Here is a 23182-nt window from a genome sequence, read left to right as displayed (position 1 = left end):
ACGAGCTACGTGATAAAGGTAAGAATTTGTATGTCTACGAGATATAAACTATGTGAATGTGAAAGCCCATGTTATGTAGATGAGAACTATAGGTAAAGTTGGCATGCCAAGAGTAGAGGGTCTACGCGGTCCTTCGGGACATATATGTATTCTTTGGAACATGTATGAGGTCTTTTGAGACACTTACTTGACCCTTGGTATATGTATGATTCTTAAGGAATTTCTATGTGGTCCTTATGGACAAAATTTATATGGCACTACGATGCAATTCTACGCGGCACTTCGGTGCAATTCTACGTGGCACTTCGGTGCAATTTATACGAGCTATGGTGACATTATAGTGCACAACCTCACAATACTCACATACCTCAGGTTCTCAGTATGATATCATGGGCTAGTGAAGTTATTAATAAAATTCATGATGGTTAATTTGATGAGATTATTGGTAAGATACATTGTTATGCATCTTACATGGATTGCATATATGATTTCATTACACTTTATCTTATTATAGTATCATCATTATATTTCATTGTTATTATATTATGTCTCACTAAGTCAATGACTTAGCGTGTGAGTGTTTCACACGTAGAATCAGAGAAGATAGACAAGCAAGGTTAGACAGCTAGGACAACATTACTTCTACAACTACCAGATCAGAAGAAAACTTAAATAGTATCTATTATTATGTGATAAATAGATTAACATGTAAACAAATTCGTTAAATTAAGTATGCATGCTCTGATTGAGTTTGGTAATTTTTAAACGTATTTATGTAAATGGTAACTTTATAGTGACGAAAGCTTAAATTTTTATGAGTTTTGTATAAGTTGAGCTGAAGTTACTGTAGCAGTGCATCGGTACACTGTAGTAGTGCATCGATACACAATTTATATTCGATGTTTTTGCATCAGTACACTGTAGCAATGCATGGGTATACTATAGCACTGTTCATAGTATTGTTCAGTACTGTTTACGGTACTATTTGCACAATAATGATACTATTACAGTATATTACTATTCATGAAAATTTTTTTTTACCTTAATTTGTTATAATGAAACATAATTCAATAGTATATTATTGTATTTTCTTAATATAAGTCCAAATATTCTGTTATTTTGTAAGAATATTATTTTAAAAAGTCAATGTGACATCTCAGACTCATATCCAGATCGGGTAGGGGTTGGGGATGTTACAATATGTTTATATGTGAATGACATAATTGACAATGCCCATGTTATGTGTTATGAGAGCTAGGGTATAATTGGCATGCCAAGAGTCGAGGGTTCTATATAGTCCTTCGGAACATATGTGATATGTGTTATATGTGGTCCTTCGGGACATAGTGGTCCTTTGGGACAAATTATACGCGCCCCTAGTGGGAATTATACGAGCTGTGGTGACAACATAGTGCACAACCTCTATGTACTCACATACCTTAAGTTCTCAGTATTGTACATGGGCAAATAAAAGACAATATAATAAACTAGATATGATAATGCGTTGAGTTTTGTGTTAAGTGGTATATGTGATATATGATGTGCATGAATATGGTTGGCATATGAATGGTTATATGATAATTGTATTAAGTTAATATTTGAAATTGATTGTTAATCATAATGATAAGAAATAAGAATAATGAAATGATATGTATATGTATGTGTTTATGTTTTGATGCATAATGCATTCTATAGTTTATGAGGATTATGAAATGTGCATAGAGACTAATAATGATATGTCATAAAACATTTATTTATGCCTCACTAAGTCATCGAATTAGCGTGTGAGTGTTTCACACGTAGGTTTCGAGAAGCAAGAAGAGGAGTAAAGCAAGAGTAGGGAAGGCAAGAATAGGTCAGCCTCTCCTTCCTGATTATCATATCAGAAAAGTCTTTTATTATGTGTTTTGATATTTGAAATTGTTGTTGGCATGTAAGATAGATGATTGAATTGTATACGCTCTGATAAATTTGTAAACCCATATGTTTTATAATAGAACTTATTTGGTTTTATTGGAGATGTCAAACTGGATTTTGTATTTTGTAAAGCAAATGATTTGGAAAAGTCAATGTGACACCTCAGACTCGTATCCGGGTCGGGTACGGGTTGGGGGTGTTACAAGTTCATACTCTAAAATTCATTCATAATATTCTTTCCATACATATAAAATAACGTAATCAATATTATAAAACATAATATACATATATGTATATATATATATATATATATATATATATATATATATTATATATATATTCTTCCTCTTATATACTTACAACAAGATACTCACATGGTAATCCCCGCTAATAAAGTGTAGAGACTTCTGACTAATTAGCAACTTTATCTTTCTCCCTTTGCTTGCTAGATTCAGGAGCTTGGTTCTGATCTACACAAGTATCCATTAAGTACACATAACATACAAATGTTGGTATACTCCTTAACCTTGTACTTTAAGAATATTCAAATATCATTATCTCAATTTCTATAACAATTTCAAACTAATTGGCCAAGCTCAATAGTATCGATACCACTACCATAGTACCGATACTTCTATACTATAGTACTGATACCCCCTTTTGGTATCAATACCAATTTTAGTTTCGATGTTGCGTAGTATCGATACCCTTACCATGGTATCGATACTACCATACTATGGTACTGATACCCCTTCCGGTACCGATACCCCTTCCGGTATCGATACCAGTTTTAGATTCGATGTTTTCCTGGTATCGATACCCTTACCATGATATCGATACTGATTCAATCAGTATCGATACTACTCAGTAATTTCATCCCATTTTAACCTATAGTATCAGTACTGTTCTATCAGTACCAATACCCTTGCCTAGATTTTCTAGTTTTTACCTCGATTATTACACAAATGAGGTAAATTTTTGTTAGGATTACCTCCCATAATGCTACTAAACTCTTCATTACTTATGTAAACTAACCTTCCTTCAATATCATTTGATTCTATGAATCAACCACATTTTCTAACTTGTTTTTAAACTCATCCATTGCTTCTAATCTCTCATTTACCTCTTTGACAAGTCAAAACTACTAACAAACATCAATAAACACTCATATCTTAACATATCATTTCAAACTCCATTTTCTATAATCTCCATTATTTCCCTTATCTCATAGTTTTAATCTCATCTAATCCTTCCTTAAGTTTCTATTATGCTCAAGGCTTCATTAACTAACCAAAAAATACAAGAATAAGCCATCAAATTGAAATCTCACATTTGCTATGGGGAAGACTTTTTCCTTAGGGAAGAAGAAGAAGAGAGAGATGGCTTTTGGTAATTTCTTTTTCAATTTCCCCCATTTTTCTTTAATATCTTATTACAATTGAATTTTAAATTCATTTTCTCTTAAAAGGACCAAAATGCCCTCTTAATTCATCTATTGATACAATTTAGTTCAACACACTATTCCAAATCATTTCCTCATCTTTTACCATTTATTCAATAAATCTTCAAATTTCAAATGTTTCAACATATTCCCTAACCTAATATTTGGGATATTACATAAATAGTAGTATGATAAAATTTTGTCCAGTGAACTTTATATGCATAGGCTAATCAATTATATTTTCCTTAAAATTGAAAGGGGTTATGGTCTCATTGACGGGATGCTTCTAAGAACCATAAATGAAATTTCTAGTAAAAATTTTATTTTGTTAAAATATAAATATGTTGTTACTTTTAAAATCTTTTAGAATTAAAGATTTGATGATTCATTTTAATTTATCAAAATTAAGACAAAATTGATAGGTATATAAGTCAGTGACCAATGTAATTATACCAAATTTTAACTGCCACATCAGTTTCTTCGTTGAATTTTAAAGGGAAGTGGCTTAATTGAATGTATTTAAATAGTTGAGTGACCTGATTGACAAAATTTTAAAAATATTGGACAAAATAAAAAGGGACAATAGTTAGGTAGTCACTGGTATAGTTTACCCTTTATTTTAAATAATTTATCTTTAAAATTTTAACTAATTTATAATTATACGTTGAGTCACTGGTAAAGTTGATATAGTTGTAGACATATGTTTTCGTCCGGACTTAATTAATTTATACTTATGTATATTATATCATTTTATATTATTATTATTGGGTATCATATATTATATACTAGATTTTATTTTATTATATAGTATTATTATCTAATTATTATTATTTATTTTGTAGGTCTAATGTGATCAATTCAAGACTAGATCCAAAATGCAAACTCAACAACCCATTAGTTGAAGCCCAATAGAAAATAAGGCCCGTGTGGGATCCACAGAGTTAGGGTTTCATTTTTTCATTCAGCCGTTATCATCTACACCGTTGGATCAAAATAAGATCGAATAGCTCATAGTGGGTCATCATTTAGGGTTTTAAGAAAACCTTAACTTCAATCCACACAACCATTATCAGTCAAAGATCGCTGCATAATCTCATTTTTGTGGATGCATTTTCGCAGATGTTATCTCTTAATGGGAAAGAGATTCCGAGAAAAACAAGGAAAATAAAAAGAGTGTTTTAGTCTAGATAAAACTCTAAACAAAATGGGATCCCTAAGTCTATAAATCCTTGCAAAATAAAAAAGAAAGGTTAGGTTAGATTGGAAGCAAAAAACTTGTAATCTTGAAAGAAACATCATAGAAGAGGTATTCTTTTACTAACTTTCTTGATTTTGTTCTTGTGTATTTGCATGTTCAACAGTTTGGTCTTTTTTTTCTTTGACTCCAAAACCACCAGGGATAGAGGAAGCCAATGATCAGAAGAGGATAATTGTGAAAGATCTTTCTTAGATCTTGCTTTCCTCGAGGTTTTCTGATGAAAATAGTGGTGAGATTCTAAAAGAGGGAGAAAATGACTTTCCAACGGTGTAAAAACGTTCGATTTCACCGCCTATGAACAGTTACCGACACCAGTACACGGCGGCCGACGAGGCGGAGCATGGCCAGAATCTGGTTTTCTTTTGATTTCCGGTTGAATGTTCTTCGAAAATGAAGAATATGAAGAACATTTTCAGAGAAAATAGAGAGCAAGGTTTGATATGTTTTAGTAGGAATGTGAAAAATGAGATTTGTTTATGAATTTTGTGCTTTATACTCGACCCGAGGACCCGTTTGGAACCCCTAGGATTCGCGCATTTTCTTAATGGGTAGGGTAATTCTCTTCTCCATCCCTATATGGTTTCTTCAAAATTTACTTTGGCCCTTTTTTCACTCGATTTCACCTAATTTTATTCTTTGTACGATTTAGTCCCCATTTGGTTTAATTTATTATAAAATCTTTTAATTTTTGGTGTATTTCTTACGTTTCTTCATTCATTTTATTAATTTTTGAAACTTGCCCTTTTTTTTCGTGGTTTTCAAATTTGTTCCAATGCACTTTAATTTGTTTTTTTTCTTCCCTTCAATTTCCGTAAAGAGAAAATCGCCTCAGTGACCAAAAAAAAGTTATATATACGATTTTAACCAACTTTTTTTGGATTTGCCAAAATGACCAACAAAATCGCAACGCGAAATAAAAATCGCAACGCGATCCCCAGAATCGCAAATCAGTTTCCAGAATCGCAACGCGATTCTTGAAAATCGCGATGCGATAGTACAAATTCGCATTGCGATTTTCCATAATCGCAACGCGAATATGAAAATCGCAACGCGAACACATAAATCGCAACGCGTATCCGTAAATCGCAACGTGTATCCGTAAATCGCAACGCGTATGGGTAAATCGCAATGCGTATCGTATATCGCAACGCGTATCCGTAAATCGCAACGCGTATCCGTAAACCGCAACGTGTATCCGTAAATCGCAACGCGTATCCGTAAATCGCAATGCGTATCCGTAAATCGCAACGCGTATCCGTAAATCGCAACGATAATCCGTAAATCGCAACGCGTATCCGTAAATCGCAACGATAATCCGTAAATCGCAACGAGAATCTGTAAATCGCAACGATAATCCGTAAATCGCAACGAGAATCTGTAAATCGCAACGATAATCCGTAAATCGCAACGAGAATCTGTAAATCACAACACTGAAATTTTGGGTATATAACACTGAAATCATAAACTAAATCCCTAAATCGCAACTCATTCCATCTCCATCTATCACTCTCTCGGCGACATCCGTTCCTATATCCAACGACATCCTTCCCCATCCGGCAACAGGTCTTAGTTTCGCATCTCGTTTGTTTAGTTACAACCATGAATCATCTAATGTTGATCATGTTTGGATAGATTTGTGTTTTGGAGGGTCATGGGATAATGTTAATGGTGTTTTACAATATATGCCTTTACCCATAAATCTTCAACTAAAATTGTCTTTACAAAAGTTAACTTATGAAACTCTAATGCTACGTGTTTCAATAAATTGAATTTAGAGCCCCTAAGTGGATTTAGGCTATCTTATCAGAGAAATGGTAAAGTTTATTTGTTAACCGACAATGAAGATGTTGAACGATTCATTGCTTACATTAGTGTTTCACAAGATGATGTTACATTGTATGTTGTTGAACCTAGAAGTAGTATTGTTGGGTCAGTAGCGGGTAGTAATCAACTAAGTTTTTCTCAAAACCCACAACCTTTCTCTAATCCAAATCCCAATCAACTTTCAGCACCAAATTCCGGTTTTTCGTATTGACCAGTTAGACGATGATGAGCCAACAGAAAAAATTGTGAGTACTAGTCAGTATTCGAAATTGGTCTTGGTCAATATCCGGACTTTGATATTGGTCATACACGATTTTGATGATGTTTCAGAAGAAGAACAGACCATGCGTGTAATGATATTGATATTGGTCAATACCCAATTTTGATGATGAAACAGCCGTTGCCGAAGAATGTAATGTTGATGATAATGAGGAGAAGTTACGACTGTGAATGAACATGTTGAACATCCATTCTGTAATTCATATAATCCTGAAGAAGAAAAGAAGAAGAAAAGTCCCCGAAGAAAAAAAATGCCACGGGCGTATAACTGGATATGCCAGAATTACTTCAGATACCGGAAGAAGAGTTGATAAAGAAAGCAGTTGATTGTTACACAAAAGTTATTCGTATCAAGAAAGATGATTGTTTTGATACAAAGGAAGACTTGAAGATAGCTTTATATACGAAATGTGTGGAAGATGGCTATCAACTAAAAGTTAACAAATCAAGCAAAGATCGTTTCGAAACAAGGTGTATGATTGACAAAACTGTACGTGGCGTATGATTGCAAAGAGAATAAAAGATTGCAAAATGTTTCAAGTTAGGACTTTTATTGATAAACATACATGTTCAAGAACCCAAGTTTTTCCTCACCATAGACAGGCAAACAAAAAGGTGTTGGGTGGTTTTCTGGCTGAGTTAATGTTTTTGAATGGCAGGGTATATCGGGGACATGAAATTATGACTGACATGAATGCTCGGTTCAAGATTAGTATATCATATTCTCAAGCTTGGAGCCAAATGTTATGCCTTGGAATTGTTGAGGGGGTCGCCAGAAGCATCGTTGCCCAACTGCCGGCTTATTGTCACAATTTAAAGCTGAAAAATCCTGGGTCGGTAACTCATATCAAAACAGATAGAGATGGACGCTTTGAGTTGCTGTTTATCGCCATTGGTGCTACGGTTAGTAAATCAATATAATTTTGTTGACTCATTTTGTTAGTTACATGCATTTCACATTTAAATGATTATATTTCTTGTGTATATTATTTTGTAGATTCGTTCGTTTATTACTTGCATGCGCGCCCAGTTATATAGTTGACGGAGCACATTTGAAAGGTCGATACCTTGGAGTAAACTTAGCAGTAGCCATGGATGCTAACAATGGGATATTGCCAATACTTACGGGGTTGGCAAATCTGAAACCTCTGATTCATGGACATGGTTTATGGGGCATCTTAGGATTGCATAGGTCCTATTAGCAATCTGACAATCATATCCGATAGGACAATCTTAGGGGTTGCCATTACTAGTTAATGGAGTTTTTTCGAGCCTCTATTCAACAGTGGTACTACAAGAAAGAACCATGCAGGTATTTTTCTTTGAATTCGTAACTTATCATATTTATATATTTTACTAAGTATTGTTATTTAAATTTACAGGAACATTGGAACATCGTGTTACACCATGGACTGAAAAAAATAACGAACGTGTTGTGAAGTCAACGTCATGGAGAGTTGAACCATGTTCAAACACTTTGTTCAAGTACTGGATAATACTTAAATGGCTAGTCGATCTAAATGCAAAGAGTAGTTGTATGAAATGGCAAACATCTGGTTATCCGTGTGGCCATGTTATAAAAGTTGCTCTTCATTTAAACCAAGATGATTCAAGCGCATACGCTATGGATTGCTACACTACAGAAGTTTATCGACAGACTTATGCCGAGATTGTCTACCCTATTCCACATCCTTCTGAGTGGGACATACCAGATGACTTACAAACAGTTTTGCCACCAGCCATGGACAGAAGGCTACCTGGCCGACCAAAAGTCACGATCGTATACCGTCTAAGGGTGAAGAGAAGAAGAGATCGACATGTAGTCGGTGCAAGGAAAGTGGTCATACAAGGTTGACATGTGGATCACCAGTGCCATCAAAATCATCTTTTCCTCTACCAAATATGGATCCTCATCAAATCCAAAGCTCATATGGTGTGAACTTTGTATTATGTAACGTTGTTATTCAGTTGTATTATGTAAACGTTTTAACATTTAACATTTTGTGTATTATGTAAACGTTGCCATCAAAAGCTCATATGCAAACGTTGTATTATGTGGATTTTATGTGTGAACTTTTAACATTTTCAGTTGAATTAATGACTCAGGCCAACCATTTTGACTTAACCAACTCTGTTATTCAGTTGTTATCACTATTAGGCATGCATTTGACTATCGCAACACGGAAAATACAATCGCAACGCGAAATGAAAATCCCATGAAATCGCAATGCGGAAATGAAAATCGCAACGAGAGAATCGCAATGCGAAATGAAAATCGCAATGCGAAATGAAATCGCAACGAGAGAATCGCAATGCGAAATGAAAATCGCAATGCGAAATGAAAATCGCAACGAGAGAATCGCAATGCGAAATGAAAATCGCAATGCGAAATTAAATCGCAATACGAAATGAAATCGCAATGCGAAATGAAAATCGCAATGCGAAATGAAATCGCAACGAAAGAATCGCAATGCGAAATGAAAATCGCAATGCGAAATGAAATCGCAACGAGATAATCGCAATGCGAAATTATAAACGCATTGCGATTTTCATTTCCGCATTGCGATTTTCATTTCGCATTGCGATTCTCTCGTTGCGATTTTCATTTCGCATTGCGATTTTCATTTCGCATTGCGATAGTCATTTTTGCCTTCAACATAATGCAGATTGAAATCAACAAATCAACCTTACATTTCAATCAATTAAACAAGCACAAATAAGAATTATGTTCGCATCAATTACACAAATCAACTTTTACAAATCATCTTTTACAAATCATTAAACAATCAAAAATTGAATCAACTTTTACAAATCAATTAAACAATCAAAAACAATCAATTAACTATTGAATCAACTTTTGCAGCTCGACATCATTTTCACGCAGTTCACTTCTGAGATTAACCTGCAGAAACCAAACATTTGTTCAAACAACACTTTCTACGCAAATTATTGAATTCTAATTACTTAACCAAACATTTTCATTTATAAGTATATAAACTTACCAATTGTTTATGGACATTTTATAACGCGGATGCAGGTAGGCAGCGTCTCGTATATCGATTTAGCCATATAATGCCGAAACCACAAGCCTACTGCAGCTTTATCTCTATCGGTGGGAGGTAGATACTTGATGCTTCCCGTCGTCAAACGCTCCAACGCCAAGCATACGAGAGGACCACAATCTCCTCTGGCTCCGCTCGTTTGTTGTGGGCGCGGTCTCGTCTCTAATACTGTAATATTGAGCTTCTTTGGCTTCTTGTTTCCAGAACGAGTCCAATAATTGATCGCATCCAAGAATTTAGCCAAATGAGAGCTCCATCCCTTAATAACATCTCTTAAATCAGCCAATGATATGTAATTTATCATGCTGTCACACTATTGTCTTAAGGGATGGGAGCTGAAGCTCGACGAGAATCCAATGTTACGTTCCAAAACAGGGATAAACACCTGCAATCATAAGTAATAATTCATTCATTTGCGCACTTATTTCATAAACCTTTAAACTCAATCTAAATAATACTAACCTTATCGACCTCCCACCATGCAGGATAAAGTTTAGCTTGTCCATTGCCCAAATCAAATGATTCATCTCGTGCATTCTTCAAGTGAACGGCGTGAAAAGACGTCGGCATTATTGTATATCGTATATTTTATTTTCTTAAGTTTTCTTATTATTAGAAGACGTGTCACCCACGCATCGATATGCTGTTTTACAAAAAAAAGACATATATTAGTGACTTACATAATTTAAAAAAAAATTAATCAAATTGAAATATAAGAAAAATATAAGACTTACCCCCCATCGAAATAGCCATTGTCTTCGACCCCTAATATACGCCCCACCAAGGCCGTTCAAGCAACAAAAAGATATCATCGGTGAGCTTGCATATGTCAGTGAAACACCCCTTGCTCCGCTCATGTAGATAAAAATCAACTGCGGTCTTAGCCCAAAGGGTGTTATCCAAAATTGTGTCCGTAGTTGTTCCCTCTCCTCTTCAGATACCGGTATGGTACTGGCCGGTAACTCATACGAGAGCCAACTCTCATCCATCATGTCCGGAACCGGTGGGGGTTTCTCAATACTTCGATATATTACCCCATGTGAATCGGGCTCTGGAATGGTGGGAGGGACCTCTTCAACGATGACAGTTGCCTCTTGAACGGTGGGAGGGGACTCTCGAGGAATGATATGGGGGGCCTCTTCAACGATAGGTGGACTCTTGAGGGATGACAGGCGAGTCGGGCTTCTTCTTGCGGTGTCTTCGCACTATTGGGGTGTACGGAGACTTAATAGCACGTGCACGCTGTCTGATGCGTGAACTCCGTCGTGCAAGCATAACCCGACGTAAAGCATCCACTCTATCGGGCCGCTAAATAATTAAATACAAAAATCAGTAAATAAACAGACATGATATTTAAACAGTGAAAACAAAGACAAATATGTTTCAAACTTGCATTGTATTCACCCAATCATTATTCATCATAGTTCACAAATGCATCAGATAACAAAGAAAAATATGTTTCAAACTAATACCCTGAAGTTAGTATTGTCTTTGATTTGTCTATTGGTTGAAGTATGCAATCCATTCAAGTTTCAATTTGCAGAAGAAGAAATAGTTTACTTTCGCAACACGAAACTTAAAATCGCAACGCGAAACCAAAATCGCAACGCGAAATGAAAATCGCAACGACAGAATCGCAACGCGAAATGAAAATCGCAACGAAAGAATCGCAACGCGAAATGAAAATCGCAATGCGATTTTGGTTTCGCGTTGCGATCTTGTCGTTGCGATTTTGGTTTCGCGTTGCGATTCTGTCGTTGCGATTTTCATTTCGCGTTGCGATTTGGTTTCGCGTTGCGATTTTAATTTCGTGTTGCGAAAGTAAACTATAAATTCTTCTGCAAATTGAAACTTGAATGGATAAATTTACTTTCAACCAAAAGACAAAACAAGACAAATACTATTTCACAGTGTTAAAGATACACAGTTTAGCCAGAATTGGCAGCAACCGAACAAATTTACTTTCAACCAAAAGACAAAACAAAGACAAATACTATTTCACAGTGTTAAAGAATACACAGTTTAGCGAATTGGCAGCAACCGAACAAATTACTTTCACCAAAAGACAAAACAAAGACAATATATTTCACAGTGTTAAAGAATACAGTTTAGCAGAATTGGCAGCAACCGAACAAATTTACTTCAACCAAAAGACAAACAAAGACAAATACTATTTCACAGTGTTAAAGAATACACAGTTTAGCAGAATTGGCAGCAACCGAATAAATTTACTAAGCAATCTAAGTGAAATGGCTAATCTAAGTGAAATTACGAGTAAATTTATCATTAAGTTAAATATGGAAAATCTAAACTTACCTCGTTGCGTAGAGTATGAACCTCATTCTGCAAACGATACTATCATCTCACGTAGAGCGGCACCTCACCACGTAAAGTTGACACCTCCACACGCCATGCACCATCGTTATCGCGTAGAGTACCGATCTCCTCACGCAAGGCATTGACCTCATCACGTAAACTCCCTTGACTCATCCCGTTGAGGTGGAGGTGGAGAACATGGAGATAGGAGTCGTGGCATCTTTGCCGTCGCCTATCATGAGGTGATGGTGGAGAAGAGGCTCGATGATGTGACGGGATAGGTGATGGCTCTCGTTCTAGAGGTGTATAGTCGTCACGATCGGGTGATGGCTCTAGGTGAGGTGATGGCTCTCGAATTGGAGGAAGTGGATGCTGCTCATCATCCGTGCCATCAAAAAAACTCTGACTAGCTTGCCACCAATCAGTGGCAAGCTCTTCCTCCGTGGGTGACAGTCTTTGTAATGGAATGTTGGCCTCCTAAATATAAAAACTCAAACAAAGTTAAACGTCTACTATTAATAACTTGTTTATATATAAAGTATTGTGTTAACTTACATTATTTATTGTGGCATATGGTATTAAGTCTTCCCAATCCAACAGAGTTTTCCTCCAGGAAATAGCCTGGGAATATCATTTGACGTTTTTATTGCATATGTACGCATGCGGGGAAAGCCTCGAATTCCAAATCTACAAACAATATAATAACAAAATTAGTAATTGTTAAATAAAATTATAATTTTTAGAAACATTATATAGAAATTCTACCTTAAAGGCCCAACAAAGCCTGACAAAGTGTATTTGGACCCATCGCCCCGCAAACTTTTGCGGTCATCAAAGGCAGACGACAACTTAGTCCAGGTAGCTTTCCATATATACGAACCCCACGGAAACAGATTCCATGCATTCAGGTCCTCTACATATTATAGCTCCCGAATAGGTTGTCTGGCCTCTCTGCCTAAAAGCCGGCATACACAAGTAGTAGAAGGCATACTCGGACAACATCGACGTCTTCCATCCGAGTGAAACCAGCTTTCTTATTAAATAATTTCTTCAGGTCGTCGACATGTAGGTTCGGCTTCTCCATTGACTCATCCGGAAAAACCGGGAAACCATGATGGGCGGGCGATATGACGAGTGTACCGGCCTACATCATCGTGTCTGAATCGTAGACCAGTGATTAAGCAAACTCCTTCCGCCCAAAGCAAGTATACGCTGGTGGAAAATGAAACCATATCTCTTCCTCACCACGTTGTATACTGTCGGGTAGATTGATGTCATGGTCTGAAGCCACAAATGGGTCAAATTAGCATCTCCACCCGGATGCTGTACTCTCAGCCATGGCCCGAAGCAGGTTTCCTCAAACAATTGTCTTTGAGCAGGTGAAAGCTTCTTTGGCAATTGTAGTGGCCAGGCTGACTTATTCTCAAGGTCAATTGAGCCGAAAAAATTTCTACAAAACAATAAACATACCAAGTTAGATATACCAAAAACTACACTGTGAAGATATACCAAAACATAAACATAAAAAGTAGTAGTTTATTCTTGAAACTAAAATTTGCAACACTGTTTGTCTTTTGGTTGAAATGAAAATCGCAACGAGAGAATCGCAACGCGAGATGACAATCGCAACGAGAGAATCGCAACGCGAATGAAAATCGCAACGAGAATCGCAACGCGAAATGAAAATCGCAATGCGATTTTGGTTTCGCGTTGCGATTCTCTCGTTGCGATTTCCATTCGCGTTGCGATTCTCGTTGCGACAGTCATTCTCTCGTTGCGATTTTCATTTATCTCGTTGCGACTCTTCTGCAAATTGAAACTTGAATGGATTGCATTACTTCAACCAAAAGACAGAACAAAGACAAAGACAAATACTAACTTGAAAATCGCAACGAGAGAATAGCAACGCGAAATGAAAATCGCAACGACAGAATCGTAACGCGAAATGAAATCTAAGTGAAATGGTTAATCTATATTGAAATGACCAGTAACTTATCATCAGTTTCAATATGAGAAACCTACAATAATGCAAACATTTCAAAATAAAAATAATTAAAAAAACTAACCCTCGGAGGTTGATTTCCATTTCTGATATTGTGAGGGATTTCTGACCGTGAATGGTTGTGAGGGATTTCGCCGGAGATGGGGACGGAAATCTTCGGAGATGGGGACGGATTTCTTCGCCGTAGAGAGTGAGATGGAGATGGGACTGAGTTGTGATTTTAGGTTTTAGGTTATGAGTTGCGATTACGGGATTTTGTCTTAATATTCTTTTTGTAATTTGAAATAAAATACGCGTAGCGATTATAAATGGCGCTTTAAATATCGCGTTGCGATTACGGATACGCGTTGCGATTTTTATGTATTATCGTTGCGATTTACGGATACGCGTTGCGATATACGGATACGCATTGCGATTTACCCATACGCGTTGCGATTTACGGATACACGTTGCGATTTACGGACGCGTTGCGATTTAGTGTTCGCGTTGCGATTTCATATTGCGTTGCGATTTTGGAAATCGCAATGCGAATTTGTACTATCGCATCGCGATTTTCAAGAATCGCGTTGCGATTTTGGAAACTGATTTGCGATCTGGAAACTGATTTGCGATTCTGGGGATCGCGTTGCGATTTTTATTTCGCGTTGCGATTTGTTGGTCATTTTGGCAAATCCAAAAAAAGTTGGTTAAAATCGTATATTATAACTTTTTTTGGTCACTGCGATTTCTCTTTTAAAAACACATTTGACTTATCTTTGTCTTACGAATTATTTACAAATCTAAACTCCATAAAATAAAACATTATAGCCCAAAAGCCGAAATCATCCGTATTCTGGGGTTATATAGGAGTTTGAAGCCCAACACCGAAAAACCTAATTTGGAATGTCCATTGGTTTTTATTTGCTGCGTCAAGTACCGAAAGGATTCTATAAAACAGCTCTTCACTCTGCTTCTTTTCTCAATCAGATCATCGTCCAAGCGCTAATCAGGTAAATCTCTTCTTCCATTTCCGCTCTTTACTTTGCTTTTTCACTGTTCTCCTTAGCTAGTTTTTCTGTTAGGGTTTCAAATTTGTAATGATTTCTCAAAACGTCTCTAATGATGATTGAATTTGAAAAACTTTCGTTCTTCTGAGAGAAAAATCCTTGCGGAATTCTATATGGAGACCTGAGCTGAAGAGACATTGTAGTTTTTTTTCACTTTTTTTTATGTGCTGTGTTTTATTGATTATTTTCTTCTCTTTTCATTTATGCCTTTGAGGATGACTGAAAATGAATACTTTCGTTCTTCCGACAAAATCCATGCGGAAAATTTTTGGAGACCTGAACTGAAGAGGCTGTAGTAAATTAGCTCTTTTTTTTGTTCAATTAGGGTTTTGGAAAAGTAATTTACTTTGCTTTTAGGGTTTTTTTTACCTTCGCTTGTAATTGGTCCTTTTGTTATTAGGCACTGAAGTTCTTCTGTCACTCTGATGATGTTTACTATGAAAAAACTTTCGTTCTCCTGAGCTAATAATTGCTGAAAATTCTTGGAGACCTGAGCTGAAGAGTTTCAGAAGACTTTTCAATATACTATGTATTTGTTGACTTTGTTTCATATGTTGTCCTACTCTTCATTTCCATTAATACCCTTGTTTGAAGTTCATGTTTAATTCATATTCAGACATGGGTATGGAGATATGATTTAACATAGCCATGTCTGTTGTTCACCCTTGTGCTCAGTAGCTTTGATAGTTTACATATGCAAACAAACTAAGAGGAAAACTGAACCGGCCTTGTTTTAATTTTCAGTTTATTGTTTAAATCTTTGAAATCTTGGTTCTGCTTAGGTTTCAACAAATACTAGTTATTTTTTGCTCATTGTGAATTTGCAGCGAATCATAATAATGTCATTTCCATTTGGGCAATTTTTTTAGTGCTTGTTTGGTTATGCATTTTCACATTCAACAACTCTTTTGATAAGCTATCATGTGGTATATGGTCTCAAGTGTACTGAGAGTTTCTTGAATTTCTGGCGTCTTAATGGTGTTTGCATTCTTTTTGCAGGTTTTGTGTTGGGTTGTTGAGAGATAGCACTGAAAGCTTTCGTAGTTGAAAATGAGGTACTAATTGTTAAATCTTTTCTTCTTCATTTGCTTTGTTCATTTAGTTGTATTAAAAGGTTTGCTTGTTGCATTTCATTTATCATATACTAATTTTCCCTTTCGATTGCTTTGCTTTTTGCAGTCGGCCAATGGAAGATGATGTAAGTTGACTTAAACACCTATTTCCTCTTCATTGAAACCAAAAGAATGCTTATTTTCATTGTATTTTTATATATATGTTCGCTGATATCTGCCTATTGCTCGCTAACCTGTCTGCAGACGGTGAAAATGAGGAAGAGGAATTTAACACCGGACCACTATCCGTTCTGATGATGAGTGTTAAAATAACACTCAGGTAATGAACTAATCTTGTGAACCCCTAGCAATGCTTATCTACATGTTAATGACAACGTGCTTATTAGAACTGAATTCAATTTAATATGGAACCAGGTTCTCATCAACTGTCGGAAACAAAAAACTTCTAGGGCGGGTGAGAGCATTCGACCGCCACTGCAACATGGTTTTGGAAAATGTCAGGGAAATGTGGACAGAGGTATTTTCTCGTTTCCTTCTTTTGTGTGCCTTCATAATAACATTAGTCTCCATTACAGTTGAATTAAAAAGGTTAAATCGTTCCTCCATTCGATAGGTACCGAAATGGAAAGGCAAGAAGAAGGCTCTTCCGGTTAACAAGGACAGATTCATCAGCAAGATGTTCCTTAGGGGAGATTCTGTCATTATGTTCTAAGAAATCCCAAGTAAATTTATCCATATTCGGTGCTCCGGTAATGGAGCTTTTGTAGTTTTGCGTGTTCAACTAGAAAACGCCGCTATTTGAACCAACGACACTGCACTTGAGTAGCTATTTGGTTTGTAAATTACAAAGTACTATAATTTTTGACTTGTTCATGGGGAGTAAAACTCGATACGAAAAATTTATTTTTTTACTCGACTTGAATTAATTTTTAGTTGTAATTTTATAAATTCAACTCGATTTGAAAAAATTTCAAGTTCAATTTGAGTTGTAAAATACAACTTGAATTATTTGAAATTTTTAGCAACTAGTAGATTGATTTTCAAGTTTGAGTTAATCTCAAGATTTTGTATGGCATATGTAAATTATATATGAAAAATATGAAAAAATATATAGTATGTATAATTATAAAATATTTTTTTTATCTCGATCATAGATAGATTTGGTTCTATGAAAATGAGAATTCATCTTAATTGATGAAAATATTCTATTTCAGACTATATATTTTTTCTACATAAATTCTAAAGTTTTTTTGGAACATTTAATTACACCTATTTTAGTTATTAAATTTAAATTGAAAGATTATATATGTGAATTATACTCCTATTAGATTATTTTTTATTATATTTATATTAGCCCAGCCAATAATATTTTTATGGATTTGTTACTATATGAGATAATGCACAGTATTACTATTTCATCCTTCGGGGTGATGTATCGTATTTCATTCATCTGGATGATTGCATCCTATATTCGTTTAACTTGTTCCTTTTATATTAATTTGAGAATTTAAAGAAATAAACATATTATTCACAAGTTACAGATTTTATAGTTTCAGGAAATGAAAAAATAGGCCTTTATGGTTATGTTGTTTAGTAGGGCAGAGCTAAAAAAAAATTGGGGCGTTAATTTAAAAATTATATGGAAATAAAAGTGGGAAAATTAAATTTTAAAATTTTTATTGTTAAATATTTTTTTAAGTATAAGATCCATTTATTTGTTAAAGAGTGTCAGAACCTTTTTAAAAAGGATATTTTTTTCTTTTATATTATATTATATATATAATTTGTACGAAAAAAAAGTTTACAAACTTTTGGGGGGTGTCAATTGACATCCCTTAACACATGCCAGCTCCGTTAGTGTTGTTTAGTATGACGGTAAACGAACCGAACGCACACGAACGGATGTATGTTTATGTTCGTTCATTTAATAAATAAACGAATATAAAGAATAAATTTTTTTGTCATGTTCGTTTATTAAGGAATATACTTGTTCATGTTCATTTAATAAATAAACGAACACGAACATAAACGAACACAAATATAAACGAACATAAACGATGGAGACCCTACCTTCCATTGTTCTTTCATGAAAAATAGTCGACAATACAAATCAACCAAATCTACAGTGATAAATAGCGTAAGCGTTTATTAGCAGTGATGAAATGTTTGAAGATATCAAATATTTTGATCTATCTTTTAAAGATATTAAATGATTCACACGACTTAATTTAACGCTAACATTTATCTTAGTGTCTATGATTACATATGAACAATCATTTTCTACTACTTTATTCTAATAAATTTATCAGCTAAAGTTTTGTGACATCAATGTCTACTTTAGTGAGGTTTGTTATAATGGTCATTTCCGTTGGCAAGTAGAAAATTTAACAACATGAATATTTCGAATACAATTAGACTACAAGGCAATAACATAGATCCGAAATCCCTTCGATGTACATATCATAACTGATTATTGCTAAACCACCATTTAAATTTTAACGTACCTAAAGTCTACTCCACAACTAAAGATCACACAAACTATGAAAACAAAAATTCATTGTCAAAGTGGTATTTTATACTTATAATGGATTCTTCCTGGAAAACTCATTACTTCCGCTATTACACTATTTTCATAAATTGCATAAACCTTATTTTGTTTTCTGGCAAATTCTATATTTTTCTCTTTACTGATGCATATACTTCTGATTGTTACCTTTATCTTCCTATCTATTTCTAGAAAGAAGTATGATATTTTCTTGAGTTTAGATGTGAAGATACCCGCAATAACTTTACATATCAACTATTAAGCCAAATAAAACAGAGAAAGAGATGAAACAAATCTTAAAACTTCAGATTGCACTATAATATAACTTGTTTTGAAGCTTTCAGCGATTGTCTCCTCTCAGTGAACTAGGGTTTGGGGGAAAAAAAAGGAGAAATGAATATAGGTGTGAGGTGCCTCACGGGTTAAACATATTGGATTTAATCTCTAAATAAAATTGGATTAATTATGGAGTTGGTCATCAGAATATCAGATTAATTAATATTTTAAGATACTTACAAATTGGTCACCAAAATGATTTAAGAAAATTGATATAAGAAGATTGAGTTAAACATAAATGAATGAACATAAACTAACATAACCGAACGAACATAAACGAACATAACCGAACGTTCACGAACGTAAATGAACGAACGGGACCTATGTTCATGTTCGTTCATTTAATTAAACGAACACAGAATCTTGTTTATATTCGTTCATTTAATAAATAAACGAACTTCCCGCCGCACTGTTCACGAACGGTTCGCTGAATGTTCAATTTATTTACAGCCTATTGTTTAGGCAATTATATTGCTTATAGTATATTGATGTTATAAATTATATTGATGATTAAATACATGTCTAATTATACCTCACTAAATTATATATTTAGTGTGTGTTTAACTTACGCACGTAGGTGATAAAATGAGCAGTTTCACATTAGTACATTCTAGATGACCTATCGAGTATCAGTATAAAACTATTAGAGTCATTAAAAAATTATATTATTTTAATTAATGTAATGTCTGTAACTATACTAGTTATCAGTACCGGAAGTGTTACAATTTCCCAACAGTTCATTCAATCTGTTTATAAGTAAAAACGCAGTTATTATCACGCTTAATAAATTAAAACAAATGGAGTTGAATTATTCAAATTGATACGGCGAGTAATACGCTTGGTTGAAGCCGCATTGTACGAGGAGTTGGTTGATGTTTACGAACTATGCTTCTACCTATACACTATTTATTAAAAGAAGAAATAAACGAGTTGGCAGATCGACTAAAAAAAATCCACAAAACTAATTCCTTTTCAATGGCAAACACAACATTCCTCCTAAGGAAATCAAAAGCGAGGCCCTACAACAGGTTACCACCTCATCTTCTTATTCCGTTTTTCAGATACTCGTGTCCCAAACATATTCGAATACGATATTTAACATTTCATGCCATTCATGTTTTGCAGTACATCTTCGACACATTTGCGTACCCCAGAGAGCATGAGCAGCTTAAGCAATAAGAGATGCCACTGCAGAGAAGCTCCCTGGCCTGTAAGTTTATATAATACATATGATATTGGTTTACGTTCTTTTACGTTTATAAATTTTCTCGGGAAACAAACAAACAAGTAATTCAGGAAAATGAACATTTTGGGGTTTTCAGAAGCATGATGGGTGTACCGGTAGACGAAGGACTGTTCCTATCTATGCTTTTGAAGCTGATGAATGCCAAGAAAACAATGGAGATTGGCGTTTTCACTGGCTACTCCCTCCTTGCAACTGCCCTCGCATTGCCTGAAGATGGCAAGGTGTGTCAAATTTCACTGTTCTTGGATCACTATAAATAGAATTATGATCGATATTTTAATACATGATAAATACGATTTATTGATAAATTTTAACCCGTACTTTATATTTAAATACTTTTTAGGTCTCTGTTAATTTCAAAACTTAACAACTGAATCTCAATTAGACAAATTGAGAAAAATTGTTTTAATCTCAATTATCAAACTAGTAATTAAAAGTTGCTTTTATCTCATTAATTTTTTTAACGGTATAGATAACAGCAATAGACACCACAAGAGAGTACTTTGTAGGATTGCCTTTCATAAAAAAAGCAGGCATGGAGCACAAAATCAATTTCATCCGTCAGAAGCCATCAAAGTTCTAACTGAAATGTCTAACAGTGTAGCAACTTAGCTTAAATCTTTTATTATTCTTCTCGTTATAGATTTTCAAATCCATGTTGTTGCTGTTGTTGCAGAAGAAGCATGAAGGAGAATTCGACTCATCTTCATCGACGCGGACAAAACCAGTTATATGAAATACCACGAACATGCAAAAACAACTGGTGAGAATCGGCGGGTTAATCGCATACGATAACACGTTATGGCTCGGTTCCGTAGCTCAAAAGGAGGAGGAAGTGCCCGAGGGTGCTAGGGATTCACGAAAGGCCATTTTGGAATACCAACTTGGCCTCCGATAAGTCCATGGAGGTTTTCCCTCGTTCCTATTGGAGATGGTGTTACACTCTGTAGAAGGATTATTTAGTTTTATTAGTATAATTAATCAGAGCCCATATTTTCTCCATGTTTATGGTATCTCATGTTCTTAATTTCGAGATAAGAAAAAAAAAACTATGGTATCGAAACTAAAAATTCATGTAATGTTGCCGTTTTTATATATTTTGAATTAAGTTGATTTTATTATTGATGTTGAATTTATTAATTAATTATTTAGATTAAATATTATTGAATTTATTATAATAGGATTCTTCTAATTTAATTTTTTCATTAATAATATTAAGATTTAATTTTAATCTAATTTTAATTCGTCATAATTTCGATATTTAACTTATAGTAACCGTACACACTAGAATTGTACTCTAGTAATCAAAGGACAATACCGTTCCACGTAAGCACGCCATCAGGGTCATGCACCTGATCTTTCATCCGTTTGCGATTAGGAGTGTGTTTGGTTTGGAGAATGTGATTCACATGAGAATGTAATTCACATTCTCCCGTTGGTTGGCCGGAAATGTCATTCCCAGTAATCTTATTACTAATAGTAGAATTTTTGGGATTACCGGGAATGTCATTACCTTCCTTTTTTAGGTATTGTTGGATTACCGACGTTTGGACTAAAATGCCCTTAAAAAAATTTCTTTAAAAAATATCTTTATTCTATCATTGAATAATAAAAAAATTCTACGAATGTTAAATACAAATTTATCCTTAACTATTTTAGATTTACAAAAAAATCTATAATTAAAATTTATATGAAATTAAGGGGTTAAAATAAAATTTTACCCTTTCATTAAACTTTTTATATTTTCAATTTTGTAAATATATATATATATATATTATAAATTTAATTTTTTTAAAGAATATATAAATATTTTCTAACTTGTTAAAAAAACAAATATTTAATAAGGATAATTTGGTCAAATATATATTCTAATAATCTTTTATTCTTTAAACTAACAAAACACAAAATATAATATTCTCTGATAATCTTTTATTCCTACTGATAATTTTTTATTCCTACTGATAATTTTTTATTCTCACTAATAACTTACATTCAGTGAACCAAAACACCCTTAAGGTTTTGTCGTTTCGCAGTTGTTGCTTTTCAAATTCAACCAAAACCGAAAATGTGAGGGACACGTGGAGAGTACGAGAGCCCACGTAACTACTAATCTATCATTTACTTATCCACTTTAATTGGGGTTTTTTCTTTTAAATTAATTGGGTTCTTTTTAATACATCTAATATCGCAAGAAGGTTAATCTTTTAGGGGTTTAGTTTTTTAATAATGTTATTTAAAAATAATAATAATTGAGAAGAGATGAAGAAGTATAAAAAAAATAAAAAAAGAATAATTGATGATTGATTTTAAACCATCATCGATGATTAAAATTAGAATATAATATGCATACTCTTACATTTAACTCTCGCTCATAATTAAACAATGTAATTATTTACTTAATCATAACCTGTAAATTAAGCTTACGATGTATAATATGCTTCTTAAATAAAATTTTAAACCAATTTTTGGTTCGATATTAAATATAACCGGACACGATATTTTAAGGTAGATTAATTTTTGTATTTCAGAGCACGAATCTCGAATATATTTTTCCGTTGTCAAAGAAGTATGGAAAATCACCACGTGTCCTATGTTGACCAACGAAGCATATTGTCATACGCCGCGTGGCAATTTCCGAGACATGTTCACAGCTTTTTCGGACATGACCTTAGGTTGTGGGTTCCATCTCAACTTATGCCTCGTATCGGATTATCCAAAGGACAAAGGATAAGAACATCCTTGTACACATTTCTTCTCCCCTGTACCGTTGGATAATCCATAATCTCGTACAAGTGTCAGTGATTACGTAAATCATTTAACCCAGAAAAAAAAGGACA

At 34.4% G+C, this 23182-nt stretch overlaps 2 non-coding genes and 3 pseudogenes across 2 annotated transcripts; all 5 read left to right on the top strand.

Annotated features, from left to right (window-relative positions):
• The first annotated feature begins 15059 nt into the window (after nucleotides 1–15059).
• On the top strand, nucleotides 15060–17089 carry LOC120134129 (annotated as a pseudogene).
• On the top strand, nucleotides 15191–15281 carry LOC120134790 (annotated as a pseudogene).
• On the top strand, nucleotides 15351–15436 carry LOC120134789. Its single transcript, XR_005517193.1, has one exon. It is a non-coding gene; the product is annotated as a small nucleolar RNA Z159/U59 (small nucleolar RNA).
• Nucleotides 15564–15650, top strand: LOC120134791. The gene has a single exon (XR_005517194.1). It is a non-coding gene; the product is annotated as a small nucleolar RNA Z159/U59 (small nucleolar RNA).
• A 2984-nt stretch (nucleotides 17090–20073) lies between the features above and the next one.
• LOC120134324 lies at nucleotides 20074–21308 on the top strand (annotated as a pseudogene).
• Nucleotides 21309–23182: the final 1874 nt, after the last annotated feature.

The sequence above is a fragment of the Hibiscus syriacus genome, unplaced genomic scaffold (assembly GCF_006381635.1).
Source record: "Hibiscus syriacus cultivar Baekdansim isolate YM2019G1 unplaced genomic scaffold, ASM638163v2 tig00110597_pilon, whole genome shotgun sequence".
Taxonomy (NCBI): Eukaryota; Viridiplantae; Streptophyta; class Magnoliopsida; order Malvales; family Malvaceae; genus Hibiscus; species Hibiscus syriacus.
Note: the sequence above shows the minus strand (reverse complement) of the source record. Positions and strands in the feature narration are given on the sequence as shown.